The sequence below is a fragment of the Nerophis ophidion genome, linkage group LG02 (assembly GCF_033978795.1).
Source record: "Nerophis ophidion isolate RoL-2023_Sa linkage group LG02, RoL_Noph_v1.0, whole genome shotgun sequence".
NCBI lineage: Eukaryota > Metazoa > Chordata > Actinopteri > Syngnathiformes > Syngnathidae > Nerophis > Nerophis ophidion.
In genome coordinates this window covers 24,256,931-24,281,525 of record NC_084612.1, presented here as the reverse complement: position 1 = coordinate 24,281,525, position 24,595 = coordinate 24,256,931, and the positions used below count along the sequence as shown (strand labels likewise).

At 40.0% G+C, this 24,595-nt stretch overlaps 1 long non-coding RNA gene across 1 annotated transcript; it reads left to right on the top strand.

The window, feature by feature from the left end:
- The first annotated feature begins 1,591 nt into the window (after positions 1-1,591).
- LOC133569859 (uncharacterized) lies at positions 1,592-7,976 on the top strand. Its single transcript, XR_009809950.1, has 3 exons — positions 1,592-1,695; positions 5,944-6,011; positions 7,215-7,976. It is a non-coding gene; the product is annotated as an uncharacterized LOC133569859 (long non-coding RNA).
- The last annotated feature ends 16,619 nt before the right edge of the window (positions 7,977-24,595 follow it).

Below are 24,595 nucleotides of genomic sequence, written 5' to 3'. Positions count from 1 at the left end.
CTGTTCTCGTGAAGAGGCGTTCAAGCCCATTCAGGCAAAGTCTTACAAACAGGCATTTCATATAGATAAATGCTGCAAAATAAGCCACCATGGGGCTGAAAAAAGTTGCAACAGATAGCACTTTGATAACAGCCTAATTACAGCCTCAAGTCTTTTTGAATACGATACCATAAGCTTGGCACATCTATCTTTGGGCAGTTTAGACCATTCCTCTTTGGAGCACCTCTCAAACTTCATCAGATCGGGTGGGAATCATTGGTTTTCATCCAGGATGTCTCGGTACATTGCTGCATTCATCTTAGTCTAGTCAGGGAGGTGACCAAGAACCCGATTTTCACTCTGTCAGAGCTACAGCATTCCACTGTGGAGAAAGGAGAACCTTCCAGAGGGACAACCATCTCTGCAGCAATCCACCAATCAGACCTGTATTGGCCTGATTGGTTAGACAGAAACCATTTCTCAGTAAAAATGCACCTGAAAGATTCTCAGATCATGAGAAACAAAATCATCTGGGCTGATAAGTCAAAGAGGCGTCATGACCAGGCCAATACCATCCCTAATGTGAAGCATGGTGGTGGCAGCATCATGCTCTGGGGATTGTTTTCAGCGAGAAGAACTGGGAGACTAGTCAGCATAGAGGGAAAGATGAATGCAGCAATGTACTTAAATAATCTGATAGAGCTTGAAAGGTGCTGCAAATAGGAATGGGCAAAACTACCCAAAGATAGGTGTGCAAAGCTTGTAGAAATGTATTTAAAAAGACTTGAGGCTGTAATTTCTGCCAAAGGTGCGTCAACAAAGTGTTGTGCAAAGGCTGTGAATACCTTTGTATATGTGACTTTTTAATTTTTAATACATTAGCAAACATGTTTAAAAAATAATTTTCACATTGTTATTATGGGGTAGACCTGCGATGAGGTGGCGACTTGTCCAAGGTGTACAGCGCCTTCCGCCCGATTGTAGCTGAGATAGGCACCAGTGTCCCCCCCGCCACCCCAAAGGGAATAAGCGGCAGAAAATGGATGGTTGAATGGATATTATGGGGTATTGTGTGTCAAATTTTGAGGACAAAAATGTATTTATTTGATATTGGAATAAGGCTGTAACATTGCAAAATGTGGGAAAAGTGAAGCGCTGTTGATACTTTCCGGATGCACTGGACATTTGATTTTTTGTTTTTAAATAAATTTGGAATTTAAAAAAAAACTTCACATTTTCATTATGGGGTATTGTTTGTAGAATTTTGAGAACACATAGTAGTTTATTCCATTTTGGAATAAGGCTGTAAAATAACAAAATGTGGGAAAAGTGAAGCGCTGTAAATACTTTCCGGATGCAATGCAAATATTTAGATAAATTATCCAAGCTCCTTGCATCGTGGGTTGAAGTCAGGGCAGAATATTCTGACATCGCCATATTAAATTCTCATACTAATTAATACTAGTGATGGGTCCAACAACACTGAAGTATCTACGAAACACAAGAAGAAATACTTACTTTTTATAATCCAGAAAAAGGCGGATGGCTCTAATGAAACTGTTACATGTTGTGTTTTGCCACACTCCTTTTTTTTTTCATCTCTCTCTCTCCAGACATTCTCAGACCGGTTGAAGGCGTCGCTTCAGGAAGCACCTGAGGCTAATTGCCTCATCAGCATCTTAAAGCCTGGTGGTTAGAGTGTCCGCCCTGAGATCGGTAGGTCGTGAGTTCAAATCCCGGCCGAGTCATACCAAAGACTATGAAAATGGGACCCATTACCTCCCTGCTTGGCACTCAGCATCAAGGGTTGGAATTGGGGGTTAAATCACCATAAATGATTCCTGGGCGCGGCACCACTGCTGCTCACTGCTCCCCTCACCTCCCAGGGGGTGATCAAGGGTGATGGGTCAAATGCAGGGAATAATTTCACCACATCTAGTATGTGTGTGACAATCATTGGTACTTTAACTTTTAAACTGAGGGGTTGCAGCCGGAAGACGCTAGTCTTTTCTCCTTTGTCCTTCATGCTTACTCGCAGACGACACTACCGTCCTCTTGATGTTTTCCATATCAGCTCTATTGGCACCTTTTTTACTGACTTATCTTCACTCCGGCGTCTCCTGCGTTGGTGCTTCTCGATTTAGGTTATTTTGTCTTATTTTGATATTTCTTAATTTTCATGTTACTTATTTATTTGTGCCATCTCTTTTAGTTACTTGCTAAACAAGTTGTTTTCCTTTTTTTTGTTTTGTCAGCTTATGATGATTGAAGACTTTGTAAATCCAATCTCAACTGCGGTTCACGTACTTACCAGAACCTAACAGAAACACAGACATTATGTTAGTGCAGTGTCAATACAGCTTTTGAGTAAGTCATACAGTCTATGAGGCATCTTTTACCCATAACTGGATAATGCTGTAGTAATCGCTGTGATAAGCGAAAACAATTTTAGCCTGTCCCCCTTTATTCATATTAGAATAGAATAAAATAGAAAGTACTTTATTTATCCCTAGGGGAAATTCAGCACCAGAGTTCGCTCACAATAGACAATAATAATAACAAATAATATATAACATATAGTATCTATATAATATATAATACATGAATATAAATATATTCTACATGTATTCTATTTACCGCCGTACCAGTGTATATACGTGGAAAAAAACACATTAGTGTTGGGAAATAGCCCTTGAAGCAACAGCGTTGTTCGTACAGGAGAAAGAGAGAGAGAAGGAATTGCCTGTTGATTCTTCCTATGGGTGTTTGTGACACCCACACGGTCAGGAGGAAGTGATTGGTAGCCCTGAGATTGCAATCAACCCATTAATCTAAGGCAGGGGGCTGACATGTACTGTAAATGGAATATGACACTATGAGTCATGGTCGATGCCACCCACAACACCACTTTCTCTTGCTTTTTACAGGTTAAGAAATAAGTGTTTGCACACCTGCAAATACACTCAATACAAAGGCTTTATGTTTAAAACATGTCTTACACACATTACATGTATAAACGGGGTTAAAAATGCACATTTGCCAGTATTTCTAAAATGTTTCAAGGATTTTTTTGTGAATTGTATGTCAATATGACTAATTATGGTCACTTGTTATAGATATTATGTATCTTAGGGTTTTACTTTATTTTTTTTCTTGCTCTATTGCGTCTATCGGGTTTCCATAGTTACTTCTGGGCTTCAGTAGGGCACTCCTTACATGATTGCACTGATGTGTCGTGATGAATGTGTTTTTTCTGTAAATAGTTAACCGTTTATGTGCAATCCTTAACAAATATTGTTTACCCTTCTATGCGGTTCCTTGTGTTATCAAGCTGTTTGTGTTGCAGTAGGTCCCTTATTGTCACATGACCATGTAACCTATTATATAAACTGTATATCAATCAATCAATCAATCAATGTTTACTTATATAGCCCTAAATCACTAGTGTCTCAAAGGGCTGCACAAACCACCACGACATCCTCGGTAGGAAAACTCACACCCAGTGGGACATTGGTGACAATAATGACCCAGTGGGACGTCGGTGACAATGATGACTATGAGAACCTTAGAGAGGAGGAAAGCAATGGATGTCGAGCGGGTCTAACATGATACTGTGAAAGTTCAATCCACAATGGATACAACACAGTCGCGAGAGTCCAGTCCAAAGAGGATCCAAGACACAGCAGCGAGAGTCCCGTTCACAGCGGAGCCAGCAGGAAACCATCCCAAGCGTAGGCGGACCAGCAGCGCAGAGATGTCCCCAGCCGATACACAGGCGAGCAGTACATGGCCACCGGATCGGACCGGACCCCCTCCACACGGGAGAGTGGGACATAGAAGAAAAAGAAAAGAAACGGCAGATCAACTGGTCTAAAAAGGGAGTCTATTTAAAGGCTAGAGTATACAAATGAGTTTTAAGGTGAGACTTAAATGCTTCTACTGAGGTGGCATCGCGAACTGTTACCGGGAGGGCATTCCAGAGTACTGGAGCCCGAACGGAAAATGCTCTATAGCCCGCAGACTTTTTTTGGGCTTTGGGAATCACTAATAAGCCGGAGTCCTTTGAACGCAGATTTCTTGCCGGGACATATGGTACAATACAATCGGCAAGATAAGATGGAGCTAGACCGTGTAGTATTTTATACGTAAGTAGTAAAACCTTAAAGTCACATCTTAAGTGCACAGGAAGCCAGTGCAGGTGAGCCAGTATAGGCGTAATGTGATCAAACTTTCTTGTTCTTGTCAAAAGTCTAGCAGCCGCATTTTGTACCAACTGTAATCTTTTAATGCTAGACATGGGGAGACCCGAAAATAATACGTTACAGTAGTCGAGGCGAGACGTAACAAACGCATGGATAATGATCTCAGCGTCTTTAGTGGACAGAATGGAGCGAATTTTAGCGATATTACGGAGATGAAAGAAGGCCGTTTTAGTAACGCTTTTAATGTGTGCCTCAAAGGAGAGAGTTGGGTCGAAGATAACACCCAGATTCTTTACCGTGTCGCCTTGTTTAATTGTTTGGTTGTCAAATGTTAGAGTTGTATTATTAAATAGAGTTCGGTGTCTAGCAGGACCGATAATCAGCATTTCCGTTTTTTGGGCGTTGAGTTGCAAAAAGTTAGCGGACATCCATTGTTTAATTTCATTAAGACACGCCTCCAGCTGACTACAATCCGGCGTGTTGGTCAGCTTTAGGGGCATGTAGAGTTGGGTGTCATCAGCATAACAGTGAAAGCTAATACCGTATTTGCGTATGATGTCACCTAGCGGCAGCATGTAGATGCTGAAGAGTGCAGGGCCAAGGACCGAACCCTGGGGAACTCCACACGTTACCTTAACGTAGTCCGAGGTCACATTGTTATGGGAGACACACTGCATCCTATCAGTAAGATAAGAGTTAAACCAAGACAGGGCTAAGTCTGACATACCAATTCGTGTTTTGATACGTTCTAATAAAATATTATGATCGACGGTATCGAAAGCAGCGCTAAGATCGAGGAGCAGCAACATAGATGACGCATCAGAATCCATCGTTAGCAATAGATCATTAGTCATTTTTGCGAGGGCTGTCTCCGTGGAGTGATTTGCCCTGAAACCGGATTGAAAGGTTTCACATAGATTGTTAGACGCTAAGTGTTCATTTAACTGCTCCGCAACAATTTTTTCAAGGATTTTTGAAATAAAGGGAAGGTGAGACACCGGTCGGTAGTTTACCATGAGGTCAGGATCGAGGTTAGGTCTTTTAAGAAGAGGATGAATAACCGCTTTTTTGAATGCTAGGGGAACAGTGCCCGAGGAGAGTGATAAGTTTATAATATTTAGCACTGATGGACCTAATAATACAAAGAGCTCCTTGATCAGTTTCCCAGGAAGAGGGTCAAGTAAACATGTTGTCTGTTTTATTCCATTTACACGTTGTAACAATTCCTCTAATGTTATTTCCTCAAAACGAGAGAAAGTATTTTGGAGGGCAGTATCCGCCGTATATACAATCGTGTCAGTGTTAATAGAACCCCGTTGTAGCTGGGACGCATTGTCTTTAATCTCCTTTCTAATGACTTCAATTTTCTTACTAAAGAATTGCATAAAGTCATCAGCTGAGTGGGTTGAGCTACTGGAAGGAGTCCCTTGTTGGGTTAGCGATGCTACCGTACTAAACAAAAATTTAGGATCGTTTTTATTACGGTGGATGAGATTTGAATATGTATATGTATTACTTTAGTTTTGTCATGATCTACATGACAGTTTTTGTGTTGTTTCTTCCTGTCTAGTGCGCCTATTTTTGTTTTATTTCTTGTTTTGTTCATGTCTTGCAATGACGTCACCACTGTTTGTCTTCCACATCTGGCTCTAATCACTAATTAGGGGGGTTTATCTGTCATGAAATATTGCTTCGTTTGTCTATTGTGACCAATGTTCATGGTGTGCCTACTGTCTTTTGTCTGCCTTGTCCCAATTATAAGACCATCTTTTCTGCACCTTCTCTACAACCTGGGGTCCCACCAACAGCAACCATGCAATACCGTAAGAGGTAAATGTTTTGTACGTTTATGAAGCAGAGGTGCAAATAATAGCAGAGGAGACATTTATTTACTTTTGTTGTCTGGTTCGGGTATGGGCATGCGACTCAGGGATAAACAGTGCACAGTTCATTTGTTTTGTTTGACCTACAATTATACTAATGTACTTTTTCCCACATTAAGAATGCAAGCATTTGGATGAACGCCAATTTCTATAATATTTGCTTTTAGTTTCATTAATTCCCTTCAGTTTTAGTGCTGTACACAAATGATTCACCAACTAACTGTTGATTTTTTTTCGGTGCCAGCTGAAATTTCTTTGGGCACAAATTGTAATATATTGGCATTTCCCAGCTGCAGAGTAGAAAAAAGCAACTTGGCTCCATCTGTTCTCACTAAGTGAACTGCTGGGCTGCAAATAACAGTTCAATAAGGATATACTTCACTGAGTATTTACTGCAATTTCAAGTCTTTTATCGTCACGCTTTACAAAAAAAAGAATTCTATACAAAATATCCATACAGTGTACTGTGTATACGTTTCACTTGAGGTGTCTAAAAAATATTCCGATAGAAGCACTCCTGCAGAAAGTTGTGCAAAGCCAGATAGTTAAATGATGTGTGTGTGCATATATATATATATATATATATATATATATATATATATATATATATATATATATATATATATATATATATATATATATATATATATATATATATATACATATCTATGTATATATGTATGTATGTATGTACACATATATATACTGAATGTCTATATATATATATATATACTGTGTATATATATATATATATATGTATATACATATCTATGTATGTATATGTATGTATGTATGTACATATATATATACTGAATGTCTATATATATATACTGTATATATATATATATATATATATATATATATATATATATATATATATATTCACCAAATTCCAATAAAAATTTCCCCGCGCTTTTGACCAATCAAAAAATAATGGTACACTACTGAATGGATTGATTGATTGATTTAAACTTTTATTAGTAGATTGCACAGTACATTACATATTCCGTACAATTGACCACTAAATGGTAACACCCGAATAAGTTTTTCAAATTGTTTAAGTCGGGGTCCATGTTAATCAATTCATAGAGACAAGTCAAACAGTAGCACCAAGCGGAAAAGCCTGAAAAGCTAAAGCCTGTTCTTTCAGACCGTCCTCAAGCAGACTGATTGGCTGTCTGATGCTGCTGTTACTTGCCAACATGACTCCACGCCGCCCAAGACTGTACGTTTGCAGCCTGGAGACATCCCAGGTCACCCCGACAGTAACAGCAGTTATAAACATTTTCTATTTGAAAAAATATTTGCAATTTTGTCTTTTTGACCCTTTGAGCTCATTGTTGAACATGCCCTTGCCTGACACGGAAGAGCATGAGATGGGAAGGCATCAGCCTGGAGGCTCCAGCCATTCCACAATATCTGCATGCAGCAGCTGACCAATCAACAGTCAGATGCAGGTGGCGAGAATAGGTTGGCCACCAAATGGGAAATGAATCACGAGCAAGTAGAAGAAAAAAAGAACAAGAGGAGTCTTGTGTGTCACTCAAAAGTTGTTGTGGCATAAACACTCCAGCCTTCACAGCCAAGAAAATTAGAAAGGTCTCCTCTCTTCCTGTTATTAAATCACTCTTAAAAACACACATTTATTCCATGGCCTTTAACATTCTGTGATCTCCATCCTGCTATGGCATCCCATTATGCACCTGCTGTGAATCTGTTTCTATGTTTCATTCATTTAATTATCTATTTTTTATCATGCTCTGTTTGTGTTGTGTTGTGTTTGCTCGTTTTGCTTGTGTTATCTTTTAACCTGCCTATTGTACAGCACTTTGGCTACTCCTATGGTAAATTTTAAATGTGCTTTATAAATAAAGTTGATTTGATGAGAACATAGATTTTTTTTTTTCCTGTAAGGAGGTAAGCTTTAAACTAAATTATAACGCAATTTTGAAAAACCATTGTAAAGTTATTCATTTTATTCTTCTAATTTTGGACTCATTTATTTTCTTTTTTTTTTGTTTCTGACGTTTTCATATCTTGCCAGCTATTCCCTTTAAGCCACGCCCCCATATTCAGCCAGTTGTTCCTCTGCCCCATTTCTCAAATTTTGCCTCAAATTTGAAATGAAGACTGGGATAGGCTCCAGCCCTCCACATTGTTGAATATTGACCAGAGTAAAAAAAAAAAAAAGTTGGGGAGGCGCTAACAAAAGTAAAACATGAAAATTCAAATAAATAAACTTGGTGTACGACCCTGCGCACTACAGAATATTATAGTCAGTTATTTACAATTAAAAAGTAATTTTATTTCATTAAATTTTTTACACATGGTAAAACATGTTTACTATTTTGTTTAGGCTGGATTATTTGCTTTGTTTGCGTTGCACTTTTTTATGCCCTGTGCACTTCCCAGCTGCACAACTTTTTTTTTGTAATCAAATATTTTTTTACCTGCGCTATGTCTGCTGTCTCTGCATGTTGGGGTTCATGACCAACAAAAAGTAACAATATAGTTGGAATAAATCACCCCAAATCCTTGTTGAATGTCAATGACTGCAATAAAAAATGCCCAGATTGGCCAACTGATTATTTCCCAAAATATAAAATAATTGTAATACTAATTTTCTCACTCGGCATCGATAAGTATTATCGACAAACAAAAAATACAACACCACCGTTAACATTGTTGCATGGATTGCATCCTTGTGAAGTGGCATATATCTCTATAGCGCTTTTCTCTAGCGAGTCAAAGCGCTATACATAGTAAAACCGATACATACATGTATATTTCCGATATTATATATATAAAACACTATTTACATCAATACATCCATCCATCCATTTTCTACCGCTTATTCCCTTTCGGGGTCGCGGGGGGTGCTGGCGCCTATCTCAGCTACAATCGCGCGCAAGGCGGGGTACACCCTGGACAAGTCGCCACCTACTTTATTCAGCACCTTCGATTTCCCTCATTTAATGATTTCACTTTCAGTACGCTGTCTGTTTTTCTTCTTAAAAATATGTCTTTTGCACTCCAGCATGGACTCACTCCTCGATCCTCTCTTTGAATTACAAACGTTATCCTGCTTGCTTTTTTTATTAATGATAAACCAACAAACACAAGTTCTCAAGGGGACCATACATGCATTCATTCCTTTTTGATTCAGATACAAAGGAAAAATATAGACAATCAAAACCTGGGACCAATCAGTACTTTCGCCTGGGGATAAAGTCAGGAGGCAGGAGCCAAAGTGAATCAGATGGAATAGGCTAGCAGGGACGTCGTAAAAAAATAAAGTACATTAATCTTCACATTAAATCACAAAAAACCTTGCCCTGTACTGTATTTCCAGCCTTTAATTTCCCCTGTGCTTCTTTCATTTCCTTCTTTGCTCAATGATATTCTCTTTCTTGCTTAAAGGGCCAAAGTCTTGATCTTTTGTCTTACCGGATCGCATCATTATTGAAGAAGATGATGTCGGGGTCATACATTGTTCAAATTCAGGTATGTCAATATATTCAAAATGTATAGCTCAGAAAAAAATAGAATCTGGTCATGAATTTAAAATGTATTGTAGTGTTACTCAGACTTAGACTTAGACATGACAAACGTTATTGATCCACAAGGGAAATTGTTCCACACAGTAGCTCAGTTTCAAAGGATGGAAAGTGTAAAGATGGAAAAGATAATGCAGGTACTAAGTAGACTAAAAATGTACCATTGTAGCAATACAGAATAACATATGTGTAATATTTACATATTTTATATACAGTATATACTGTATATATATAATCCATCCATCCATCCATTTTCTACCGCTTATTCCCTTTCGGGATCGCGGGGGGCGCTGGCGCCTATCTCAGCTACAATCGGGCGGAAGGCGGGGTACACCCTGGACAAGTCGCCACCTCGTCGCAGGGCCAACACAGATAAACAGACAACACTCACACTCACATTCACACACTAGGGCCAATTTAGTGTTGCCAATCAACCTATCCCCAGGTGCATGTCTTTGGAGGTGGGAGGAAGCCGGAGTACCCGGAGGGAACCCACGCATTCACGGGGAGAACATGCAAACTCCACACAGAAAGATCCGGAGCCTGGATTTGAACCCAGGACTGCAGGACCTTCGTATTGTGAGGCAGATGCACTAACCCCTCTGCCACCGTGAAGCCTATATATATATATATATATATATATATATATATATATATATATATATATATATATATATATATATATATATATATATATAATATACTGATATATTATATTTTTATATTATATTATATATTTATATAATATATACAATATATAAACAATCCCTATTACCAGATACAATATTACAGTATATGTAACAGCTGCAACCAAAAAAAAAAAAAGGCCACGTTAAAATCGAGAGTAGACCCAGCAGAAAATATACATTATAAACAAAGCGCATTACAGCAATTTTATCATGAAATGTGTTACAAGACTGCTTACATACTGACTGCTGTAGTTCTGCACAGTAACACTGCACAATGTTCTACATGTGTTGTAATGTACAGGCTTAATGTAGCTATAGAGGCTATAGAATGAAACATGTATTTCATCTTACAAGGCCAGCCTACAAGAATGGATTTTCTTTCTTAGGGGCTCTAAATGTCAACGTTTTCATGTGTAAAGCTGATAATCGGCATAACAAAGACCATCCCGGCCTGAGAGCATCCTTCAAGGCTTTGTGGGTTATTAAAAAGGCCACCAAGGCTGCTGGCTGATTGCAGATTGACACTATCACATCGGATCTATGCTCCAACAGCACAAACTTCTACTTTACACAGCATTTTGCTGCATCAGTATATTCACGTTTTTTTTCTGTGCCATGAACTTTACGATGTTAGCCACGTGTTGCTACATGCTATCACTATTCAGTTTCACAGTCGCTGCATTCGCAAAAGAATAATCATGAAATGGAATTAAAAAAAACAAAACATGAAATGTTTGTGTGTTAGCATGTAATTCACAAATTGAAATATAGTAATTTAGACATTAGAATGGAAGCAAATGACAACTCGGAGACATTAAAGAAGTGCAGCACACAGTTTTCAGTTTATATACATTTATAGTACATTCAAGGATTTTTTAACATAACATACTCAAAATAGAAAAAAATATTATGTATGTATATATCCATCCATCCATTTTTCTACCGCTTATTCCCTTTTGGGGTGGCGGGGGGCGCTGGCGCCTATCTCAGCTACTGTCTATCTGTGTTGGCCCTGCGATGAGGTGGCGACTTGTCCAGGGTGTACCCAGCCTTCCGCCCGATTGTAGCTGAGATGTATATATATATATATATATATATATATATATATATATATATATGTATATATATAGTACAGGCCAAAAGTTTAGACACAACTTGTGTCTCGATACCCGCTTCTGCCATCCTAGTCACAGCTGTTGTGTCCTTGGGCAAGACACTTCACCCACTTGCTCCCAGTGCCACCCACACTGGTTTAAAAATGTAACTTAGATATTGGGTTTCACTATGTAAAGAGCCTTGAGTCACTACAGAAAAAGCGCTATATAATTCACTTCACACCTTCTCATTCAATGCATTTTTGTTATTTTCATGACTATTTACATTAACAAACTCTGAATGAACACATGTGGAGTTATGTACTTAACAAAAAAATGGTGAATTAGCTGAAAATATGTTTTATATTCTAGTTTCTACAAAACAGCCACCCTTTGCTCTGATTACTGCTTTGCACACTCTTGGCATTCTCTCAATGAGCTTCAAGACGTAGTCACCTGAAATAGTTTTCACTTCACAGGTGTCATATTCTGCAGGTATTCTGCAGTGCTGCAAGATGGCCAGTTGCTTGGGTACTGACTGACTCAGCGTGTCTGTTTTTTTTGTTTATTTTTATCCTTCTCTTCTCTCAGGATAAGGATCCACCAGGGCAGTTGCTGGATGTTCAATCTCCATTGTTAGGGTTCCTGCAGGTGGGGTAGGGCGTCCCGTCATTGCACACCCGTGGGATGTGGTCTCTCAATGGTTTGGGCGCTGGCTGTCCTCTGCTTCTCCCGTGCCTTGTTCTCTGCTGGGCGCGTCTGTCTATGGCCTGAAGCTGGCCCTGTTTGGCGGCATGGTGGGCCTCTGGGGTTCCTGTCGCATATCGTATTTGCTGATACTGTTCTGTTGTTGTTTCTCTGTCTTATCCCCCTCTGGTCCTCGCAATTTCCCCTACTTTCTTCCTTTTTTTCTCGTTTTATCCCCTCCTGTAATAAGGCAACAAGAGAAATATCCCACACTTCTCTTTTGTAAAGTAAGTCTGTACAGCAAATAAGGCATCTACATCAACAATTTGATTTGCCTGAGTAGCTGGACAGGACGAAAAAAAAGTATGGGATAGGTTGCCAATCAACCTATCCCCAGGTGCATGTCTTTGGAGGTGGGAGGGAACCCACGCATTCACGGGGAGGACATGCAAACTCCACACAGAAAGATCCAGAGCCCGGGATTAAACCCAGGACTACTCAGGACCTTCATATTGTGAGGCAGGCGTACTAACCCCTCTTCCACTGTGCTGCCCCACAGAAGGACAATCTCAAACAAACACAAGAAAAGTGGAGCTAAAGTGCTGAAGAAGTTTCTTAAGCCCAAAAAATGATGACTTAAGTTCTGACGCTGTATTCTCATTTGCACTTTTATTTTATCGTCAGTTTATTTTACAAACATACATGTTACAATTGATTATTAATAATTTAGTTAGAATGCATTTATTTTAGCACAACATACAGTAAGTGTATGTAAAAGTATTTTTTCATACATTTTTATTTTTCTACTCTGCCTGACCTAAGCCTAAGATTCAAGTGTGCATGTGTACATAATCATCTTTGTGATTATCACATGGTTTGTAAGTAGGTTAGATATAATTATTAAATATGACAAAAAATGTTAGTTAATATATCAGTGTGACTTGGACGCCTCCGTAGTATAAAAATTGGGCCCCGAAGTCAAAAACGTTAAGAATCCCTGGTGTAAAGTATTTAGTGGTACTCAACACTCAAAATCGGCAGAATGGCAATCCGTGGCTTTTGCATCTGAACTCTGCTGAATATTCAAATAAGTCCATCACCATTGAAACAATGGTCTCGTTCACACAAAGCTCCTGCACAACAGAGCCATAGTAGACCACATTTAAATTATATTCATAATAAGATGTAGATGTTCTATAATATCAACCAGATTTGATTGACATGTAATATCATTTCTCTTATTGTGAATTAAAAAATGTGTTTATATACTTCTGCTAATTGGGGTTCTCAAGCTTTTAATTTTCAGGCTCATTGGCCAAAGATTTCTCATTGCACAACACAGAAAGAGGCGCGCAGACACACACACACGCACACACACACACACACGCACACAGACACACACATTCATTGAAGAGGCATAAAGTATAGCCTTAAAGAGGACATTTATAGGGCACTATGGAACAAACATTTCCACCACAGTTTGTGTATTGTGTGCAGCTATTTAGTTCTTTGACTTGTCTGGAGTCAATAGTTTTGGGAATAATTGTGTTTCTTTTTTTTTTTTTTTGTGCATTCAATCTTCCTAATTGTTTATTGGGTCTTTTCCCTCCTCGATGAATGCCTGACCTGATTAGCAGACAAGTTAATATACTAAACAAGGGCACCAGGATGGTTGTCACGGCACAGTCCTGTGTGTGATCATTCTAAAACCATGAGAATGGTCAAATGTGGAGCGTAGCCCCTCTGTACAGCTCCTTCAGTACTTGCATGACCTGTGAATGCCCTCAAATAATTAGGATTCATTAGATTGGGCACCTGCTTTTTGGCTAGATTGAATAATGAGGTAGGGCTTTGTACGGTAAATGCCATAAACTGACCTTTAAACTGGTGACAATGGTTGACTTTAAATGTTGCCAAATTCTGCTTCCATGTCCTGTTAGAAGATTATTGACATTTTGTTATTTGTAAAGGCCGACCTGCTTTGTTAAGCATCATTACACCACAATGAACAGTTGACAAAATTAAATAAAAGCATTTGAATCTCTTCCAGTGGACTCGGACGCCAATTGAGACCATGACGGGGATTGTTAAGATGACACAAACAGCCGTGTTGTGAGCAAAAGGTGTCCAAAATGTGGAAACATTAAGGATGTTGAAGACATTTAGCTCCATTACGCTTTTTTATTTTTTTACCCATTTGTTAAATTATTATTGGTGGATTAGCAAGAGGATAATAATAATAATAATACTTTCTGTACCTTAAATAAGCCTAAAACAGCTTAGTTTTTTCAACTGCTTTTCAGATACAGCAGTACCTCAACTTACAAGAATAATTGGTTCTGGGACGGAGCTCCTTACTCAAAACACTTGTATCTCAAATCAACGCTTTCAATGGAATTTAACTGAATCCATTTAATTGCCGCACTGCATTGTAGCTTGCTATCAAAAAATAAAAACAATACAAAAAATGTAGTACCAACAACTAGAGTAAATGTATTAAGTATAGTAATCATAATGTATAGTATTTACTAAATTGCGATTTTCCTTTCCATTTTTACATTTGCTACATAAAAATTTATAAAACCGTGAAAATAACGAGTGAAGGAAGCCACGTTACTTGTCAGTCAACATATTCTTGTCTGAGGGTGCCAAAGATTAAAACAGTATACAATAATCTACTTTAAAAAATATTTTGGCTTAATGCAGATTCAGAGCTTTTGTCTACATCAGTGGTTCTCAAATGGGGGTACGCGTACCCCTGGGGGTACTTGAAGGTATGCCAAGGGGTACGTGAGATTTTTTTTAAATATTCTAAAAATAGCAACAATTCAAAAATATTTTATAAATATATTTATTGAATAATACTTCAACAAAATATGAATGTAAGTTCATAAACTGTGAAAAGAAATGCAATATTCATTTTTGTGGACATGTTCTATAAATACTGATGTTAAAGATTTCTTTTTTTGTGAAGAAACGTTTGGAATTAAGTTCATGAATCCAGATGGATCTCCATTACAATCCCCAAAGAGGGCACTTTAAGTTGATGACTACTTCTATGTGTAGAAATCTTTATTTATAATTGAATCACTTGTTTAATTTTCAACAAGTTTTTAGTTATTTTTATATATTTTTTCCCAAATAGTTCAAGAAAGACCACTACAAATGAGCAATATTTTGCACTGTTATACAATTTAATAAATCAGAAACTGATGGCATAGTGCTGTATTTTACTTCTTTATCTCTTTTTTTAACCAAAAATGCGTTGCTCTAATTAGGGGGTACTTGAATTAAAAACAATGTTCACAGGGGGTACATCACTGAAAAAAGGTTGAGAACCACTGCTCTACATTATGCTCTTAAACTAAGGAAATAATCGATAAAAACTATACAGTGATAATACTACTACTTATATTTCTCATTGCTGTAGAATTGTTTACCACTGTACTGTAATTGAAAGGTAAATCACCTTATCCTAAATAAACCAAAAAAATTGACTTACATTTCATTCTTTGATATTTAATGTATTAAAGTGCTTTTATTTTCTAGATGTAAAAACGAGGTTAGACATTCGTTGTCTTTTTGTTTGTTGCCATCACGTGAGCACGGTATTATCGCTTGTTTGTCCGTGTTGATGGGCTTATATTGCCCATCTGATTTGAAGCTGAAATATTCCTACAATGGGACACATTTCCATCCATCCATCCATCTTCTTCCGCTTATCCGAGGTCGGGTCGCGGGGGCAACAGCCTAAGCAGGGAAACCCAGACTTCCCTTTCCCCAGCCACTTTGTCTAGCTCTTCCCGGGGGATCCCGAGGCGTTCCCAGGCCAGCCAAGAGACATAGTCTTCCCAACGTGTCCTGGGTCTTCCCCGTGGCCTCCTACCGGTTGGACGTGTCCTATACACCTCCCTAGGGAGGCGTTCCGGTGGCATCCTGACCAGATGCCCGAACCACCTCATCTGGCTCCTCTCGATGTGAAGGAGCAGCGGCTTTACTTTGAGTTCCTCCCGGATGGCAGAGCTTCTCACCCTATCTCTAAGGGAGAGGCCCGCCACCCGGCGGAGGAAACTCATTTCGGCCGCTTGTACCCGTGATCTTATCCTTTCGGTCATGACCCAAAGCTAATGACCATAGGTGAGGATGGGAACGTGGATCGACCGGTAAATTGAGAGCTTTGCCTTCCGGCTCAGCTCCTTCTTCACCACAACGTCCGCATTACTAAAGACGCCGCACCGATCCGCCTGTCGATCTCCCGATCCACTCTTCCCTCACTCGTGAACAAGACTCCTAGGTACTTGAACTCCTCCACTTGGGGCAGGGGCTCCTCCCCAACCCGGAGATGGCACTCCACCCTTTTCCGGGCGAGAACCATGAACTCGGACTTGGAGGTGCTGATTCTCATTCCGGTCGCTTCACACTCGGCTGCAAACCGATCCAGTAAGAGCTGAAGATCCCGGTCAGATGAAGCCATCAGGACCACATCATCTGCAAAAAGCAGAGACTTAATCCTGCCGTCACCAAACCGGAACCCCTCAACGCCTTGACTGCGCCTAGAAATTCTGTCCATAAAAGTTATGAACAGAATCGGTGACAAAAGACAGCCTTGGCGGAGTCCAACCCTTACTGGAAATGTGTTCGACTTACTGCCGGCAATGCGGACCAAGCTCTGGCACTGATCGTACAGGGAGCGGACCGCCACAATAACACAGTCCGATACCCCATACTCTCTGAGCACTCCCCACAGGACTTCCCGAGGGACATGGTCGAATGCCTTCTCCAAGTCCACAAAGCCCATGTAGACTGGTTGGGCAAACTCCCATGCACCCTCAAGAACCCTGCCGAGAGTATAGAGCTGGTCCACAGTTCCACGACCAGGACGAAAACCACACTGTTCCTCCTGAACCCGAGGTTCGACTATCCGGCGTAGCCTCCTCTCCAGTACACCTGAATAAACCTTACACATTTTTCTTATGTTATTTCTCCACATTCCCACAAAGTGTAGCAATTATTGCAGTGTATATTTATCCATTCACTTCTGTATTAGACTGTATGTGATTTGCATTGTGCTGTTTTTGTATAGCCACAAAAAGCAATGTTGTGGTATGGAACATGGTGAAACTTCCATCTCATGTTACTCAGTTTCCTGATCACATGATCTCATGGTGACTTTGTGACGAATCAGCACAAGATGCATGCAGGGTTCAAGCACATTTTGCCTGCGTTACCCAAAGGTGTCAAAATAGAGGAAACAGCACGTCCAATAATTGGGATAAAATAGTGAGTGAACATACAGTATGCTCAAAAGGGAGACCTCTTAAAAAAAAAAAAGCTGCAGTATAGCAATATCAATACTTATTCCGTACCGTATAATATGTGCTCCTCCTTGTTAGAACTGTAGAAGAATAATGTTTTTGATGTAACTTATGCAGTACTAAAATATTAATCAAGGTTGCTCTGTGCAGGATTCCCTCAGGACATGCAGGAAAAGAGGTTGTGGAAACAAGAACAATATAATGTACCACTAACCACCTTTTACAACCAAATCAGGTATTACACGCAGCATTGGTCACAAGATTACTTAACAGCTACACAACATAATGGTCATATAAAAAATGTAAAATCCCATTTCCTTTATTTGTTATTACAGGATATCAATGGATTACTTACTGGAATCATACTAATATTTAATACAGAATGCAAATTTTGATTGCATTACAATAAACAGAGTTTTAGTGCATGTAAAACTATTCACAGTGCTTCACTTGCTAAAATATATATTTTTTTCCCTCAAAACACCTCACAATGACATGAAAAGACAGCCTTTTGCAGCTTCTACTTGATAATTTGAACACAAACACATTAAAATATAAGTAAATATTTAAAAAAAATAGTTTCAGGTTGTCATTACATAATTATATGACACATTTGAGAAGAAGTGCACTTACCGGATATACTGTGCAGTCATATATGAACCACTTTTAAGAAACAACAGCTTACTTTTCAACACTCTAGCCAGTTTTTTAAGTTAGCACATGAAAAGTTAAAAGGGTCATAATATGCACAATTCACTTCACTTGCCTGTTGGCCGAACATGTGAATTCAAACCGAGGAGGCGCTGAGATATTTATAAAACAATTTTGCCTCATTATAAAAGTCGTTAGAAACTGACATCAGCGGATATCGCCATACATGCTAGAGCAGTGATTCTCAAACTGTGGTACGTGGAACACTAGTAGTACGTGGTCTCCATCTAGTGTCATGCCAAAAATCCCTTGATTAAACAGTAGTACTGTTTAAACTGTAACGTCACAATGGTCAAAAATATTAAATATACTTGCTAAAAAACAACAACTTTGCCTTGTTTTTAAAGAATACTGAGACTTGCTATGCTACTGTATTTTAATGTTGGTCATTATGGTGGTAGTTGGAGAGCCAAGGGTTTTCTGAGGTGGTGTTTGGTGAAAAAACTCTGTGCTTAAGGTTTTCGGCAAGACCTTTATTTTTATCTTACGCAGCGGTCCAAAAAAATTTCCACGGTGCGACTCCATGAGTGAAAATACTTGGTCATTCATTCTTGGTAATAACCAGCACAGGTCGATACACAAACTTCCCGACTCATCTAAAGAAATAAGAAGTCCCTGGTTAACTTTCGTGTTAAGCTGGAATGAACCTGCTCAAGCGCAGGGCCCGGACACTATATATATATATATATGTATACACACATATATATATATATATATATATATATATATATATATATATATATATATATATATATATATATATATATATATAATATATATATATATATATGTTTTAGCAAGTTGGACATTTATTCCGTTTTTTGTTTATAGTCATATCAAACAAAGATGTGTCAAATAGACGAATGTAACTTAAATTGTACCACTGTATTTTACAAAATACCAAAAAAGAACATTTTTCTTAATTTCTCATTGACAAAAGTATTCAACCCCCTAGTTACATGCATCTTTAGTACTTAGTAGAACACCCTTTGTCAGTAATTACATCCTTCAAACGTGATACATAACCGGACACAAGCTTCTTGCAACGATCTACAGGTATTTTAGCCCATTCCTCTTGGGCAAAGGCCTCCAGTTCATTCTTATTCTTGGGCTTGCGTGCTGCAACTGCCTTCTTCAAGTCCCACCACAGGTTTTCTATAGGATTTAGGTCTGGCGACTGTGAAGGCCACTCCAGAGTCTTCCAGCCCTTCTTCTGCAACCACTCTGATTTTGATTTGGAGTTATGCTTGGGATCGTTGTCCTGTTGGAAGGTCCAACGTCTCCCAAGCCTCAGCTTCCTCACTGACTTCATGACATTTGCAGCTAATATATCCTGGTAGGAAATAGAATTCATAATGCCTTGAACGCGCTGGAGATTCCCGGTACCTGAGGCAGAGAAACAGCCCCAGAGCAGCCCCACCATGCTTAACAGTAGGAAAGGTGTTCTTCTCTTTGTAAGCTTCATTTTTTTCTCCTCCAGACATAACGTTGATTCATTAGCCCAAAGTGTTCCAGTTTGGTCTCATCACTCCATAGAACAGTTTCCCAAAACCTTTGGGGTTTGTCCAGATGGTTTTTGGCATACTGGAGTCTTTTTCTTGTGCCTGGAAGTCAGAAGTGGGGTGCGCCTGGGAGTTCTGGCATAGAGGCCTTCATCTCGTAGTGCGCGCCTTATTGTCTGGGAGGAAACCTGCGTTCCCCCCTCTGCAATGTCCTGTTGTAGTTCCTCAGCTGTTACCCGGGGGTTTTTCACCACTGTACGCACACAGCATCCTCTTTCTACCACGCCCAGGCAGGGGCGGAGCTAGAGGGGAGGCCAGGGTAGCACTGGACCCCCCTGAAATCTGATTGGACCCCCCAGGTGCCACCCCAGATGATTGACATATCGCGGCACCGCACGTCTTGTCGAAAGGAGCCAGTTGCATTTTTAAATCAGTGAAGCCTATTGGCTAAGTCCCTCCTGTACAGTAGTTGGCGATATGTACCACAAAGCATTGCAAGCCACGTTCATTAGGGGAGAAGAAGAATCGCCACTGAAGAAGAGGAAGATTTGAACTGGAGTCGGTTATCGTAGCTGGAGACCGTAGAGCCGGAGATCAACGAAGTTACAAAGAAAAAGAAGGATCACCTTCTCGTCTTAAAGTAAATTTTACGGTGGTGTCCCAATGAGTCACTGTTTAAAATAACTTTTGTAGATAGAAGTTTTTTTTTTCTACAAGCAGAGAGCCACGGCATCAAGCAAACGTTAACGTTATATATCTCATGGCATCTTGCTTCCAACAGCCGCTAACGTCTCGTTTAATTCATTTGGGTCACTATTTATATTTACGTGTTTCTCCAAGAATTCAAAGCAATGCTAGATTTGCATTTTACGGTCACTGTAATGCGCATTGCTTGAATTTAGTTCTTGTTGATGCTACGAAAGCAGTGCCTGAGGTTGTTGACTTTTTTGCACTTCTCCAGCAGCTGTATAACTTTGTGTCTGGTTCGTATGTGCATCTGAAGTGGCTTGCAGTTCAGAAAGAGCTCTATCCATCACAGTAGCCCAGGGAGCTACAGGCACTTACAGACACAAGGTGGGCGTACAGATACACAGCGTGCCGTAATCTGAGAGACCGGCTTCCAGCAGTTCTGAGGCTGTTGCAGGATCTTGCACTTGAAATACATGGAGAAAGGTCAGTAGAGGCGAGGGGTCTTCTTTCCCAGATAGATCTACAGTTTATTGGGCTTTTGGTTACCTTTTGTAAAGTGCTTGGTGATGCCAAGTGCCTTTCTGACATGCTCCAGTCCAGCACTCTTGATCTAGCAAGGGCTGTGAATCTAGTAGGTGCCCTTAGAGCAGTGGTTCTCATACTTGTTTTGTCATCCCCCACTTTGGACAAGGGGGAGTTTTCAAGCCCTACCTGCCCCCATTGTCCCAACAGAACGCTAATGCCAAGCTTAATATTTTAAAATGTATTGAACATCATGTAACAATCAAGTTGTATACATTTAAACTCAATAACATAAAATAACATCAAGTTCAATAATAAATAAAATAACTGTGCAGCTGTGATATAACTTGCATCAAGTGCAATAATAAATAAAATAACTACTCTGCCAGTTCTCTTTGAAAGAAATCAAGTTGCTTATTGACGTGATTGGAGTGTGTGGTCTCGAAGTGTCTCTTTAATTTGTTGGGTCTCATGCAGTCTGCTGCTAGCGGTTTTAGACACAGAACACACAGGGGTCTCTCCTCTGTCCCCACCACCATTCCCGTGAATCCAAGAGCAAGATACCCTTCATCATATTTTCTTTTCGGTTGGCTTTTTGGCTGATTAAGCCCGTCAGATTTTTGTTTCTCTGCAGGCGCTGTCTCTGGTTTGACGACCTTTGAGGTGCGAGTCACAAATGTATCCATTTTGTGTAATTAGCCTGTTACCCATCTGCGTGAAAGATTGTTCCGCTTAGCCTCGCCCCCATTAGTTACTGTTGCTATGTCTGTCAAACTTTCGCTCCTACCTACAAATTTAAAGCCTAGAGGAAAAAAAAGTAATTCACATTTATTTATATACCGGTTTCACAGACAGAATCACAAAGTGATTTACAGTGTGTATAGAAAATGAAAGCATAGTAAAAAAAAAAAAAAATCTAAGAATATAATAAAAATTAAAAAATGAAGTGAAATTTCCTCCCGTTCCTCGCGCCCCACCTGTCATGTCTCTATTCCCCACCCGTGGGGCCCGCCCCACACTTTGAATAACGCTGCCTTACAGACACTTTCCAGGACTACAAAACTGAGAATTACTTTGATGAACTATGGAAAGAGGTTGAGGAGCTTGCTGAGCAGTGCAAAATCGGTGTACAAACACAATCTAAAAGACATCCTAGAATAAGCTCAAGAGTTCTTGACTCACTGGTGATGAGCACTGTAGGACAGAGAAACTGTGATGATGAAGGCTTCCCCAGATCACTCTTTTGTCAAGTGATTGACTGTCTCATAACTGAGCTGAAGAGGCGTTTTTCAAAGAAAGGTTGTGAGATCATGCAAGGTGAGCAGTCCCTGAACCCAAAGAGTGCAACTTTCTTAAATGAGGAGCCTCTGTTTGCCCTTGCACAAACCTTTGAGTCAGACCTCAGTGACCTCAAACATGAAGTTCATCAAACCAAGCGACTTCTAGACAGGAGAGTGAAAAGTGGATTAGACAGACCATCTACTTTGCTTGATTTTATTGTGTTTCTTGAGCCTTACAAAGAGGTTTTCCATGAGATATTCAGAGTTTGCAAAATTGCTGTTGTTACTCCAGTCAGCAATGCTTCCTGTGAGAGAAGCATCTCTGCTTTAAAACTGATTAAAACTCATCTCAGAACCACAATGGCTGGTGACAGGTTAAGTCACCTTGGAACTCTCAGTATTGAGTAAAGGAGGGCACGTGCCCTCAACATGGATGACTCTGAAACATTTCGCGGCTTCTCACCATAACCGAAGGATTATGCTTTTCTAAACCTTTTCTGAGAGAGAGAGAGAGAACTATGAATGTGTTGGTGCATTTTCACCATCTTTGTAAAAAGTGGTTATTATTATTAGTTCTTGAAAAATTGTTGCTAAGTTGTGTTTTACATTTTCTGCATTGTTAATAAACTGCAAATTATATATACATAAATCTCATTTCCCGTGTGCTTAGTATGTACATTTCAACATTTGACACTCCGATTGCAATTGATAAGTCAAGAAAAAAATTCATTGTGTCCATGACACTTCCTATGTTATACACCCCGCGAGCACCAACCCCACCCCCTTGCGTGGTTGAGGTGGACGGGGTTTGGTGTTTGCGGGGTGTATAACATAGTCAGGAGTTGTCATGGATGCAAAGGATTCTGGGTATTTGTTGTGTTGCGTTTATGTTGTTACTGTGAGGATTTTCTCCCGATATGTGTTTGTCATTCTTCTTTTGTGTGGGTTCACAATGTGTAGCATATTAGTAGGAGTGCTAAAGTTGTTTATATCACAAGCGTCAGTGTACTCTGTGTCACCCAGTATGCCTTCCAGTCGTGTGCGTGCATCTGCGGAAGCCTCTCACAACATGTTGCTAGACTGGCAAGCAGTATGTACATGTTGTAGAAGGTGTTTAAGGCAATGGCTTCATAGCATGCCCTTATTCTTGTCATCTGGGTGACCACCAGCAGATATTGCGAGAATAGTTGCGGCTCCCAATGTCTTCCTCATTTTGTGAAACGGGTCAAAATGGCTCTTTGAGTGGTAAAGGTTGCCGACCCCTGCTATAGGTCTTTACCAGGTTTGCACACACAGTAGCTGGTATTTTGGCCCTTTCCTCTATGCAGATCTTCTCGAGAGCAGTGATGTTTTGGGGCTGTCGCCAAGCAACACAGACTTTCAACTCCCTCCACAGATTTTCTATGGGGTTGAGGTCTGGAGACTGGCTAGACCACTCCAGGACTTTCAAATGCTTCTTACGGAGCCACTCCTTCGTTGCCCGGGCGGTGTGTTCGGGAAGACCCAGCCACGTTTCATCTTTAAAGCTCTCCCTGATGGATGAAAGGTTTTGGCTCAAAATCTCACGATACATGGCCCCATTCATTCTTTCCTTAACACGAATCAGTCGTCCTGTCCCCTTTGCAGAAAAAACAGCCCCAAAGCATGATGTTTCCACCCCCCTGCTTGACAGTAGGTATGGTGTTCTTGGGATACAACTCAGTATTCTTCTTCCTCCAAACACGAGTTGAGTTTCTGCCAAAAAGTTCTATTTTCGGTTTCATCTGACCACATGACATTCTTCCAATCCTCTGCTGTATCATCCATGTGCTCTCTGGCAAACTTCAGACGGGCCTGGACATGCACTGGCTTAAGCAGGGGGACACGTCTGGCACAGCAGGATTTGATTCCCTGTCGGCGTAGTGTGTTATTGATGGTAACCTTTGTTACTTTGGTCCCAGCTCTCTGCAGGTCATTCTCCAGGTCCCCCCGTGTGGTTCTGGGGTTTTTACTCACTGTTCTCATGATCATTTTGACCCCACAGGATGAGATCTTGCGTGGAGCCCCAGATCGAGGGAGATTATCAGTGGTCTTGTATGTCTTCCATTTTCTGATAATTGCTCCCACAGTTGATTTTTCACACCAAACTGCTTGCCTATTGTAGATTCACTCTTAACAGTCTGGTGCAGGTCTACAATTCTTTTCCTGCTGTCCTTTGACGGCTCTTTGGTCTTGGCCATAGTGGAGTTTGGAGTCTGACTGTTTGAGGCTGTGGACAGGTGTCTTTTATACAGGTTCCATTAATACAGGTAATGAGTGGAGGACAGAAGAGCTCCTTAAAGAAGAAGTTACAGGTCTGTGAGAGCCAGAGGTCTTCCTTGTTTGAAGTGACCAAATACTTATTTTCCACCATTTCTTTAAAATTCCTACAATATGAATTCCTGGATTTTTTTTTTCACATTCTGCCTCTCACAGTTGAAGTGTGCCTAAGATGAAAATTACAGA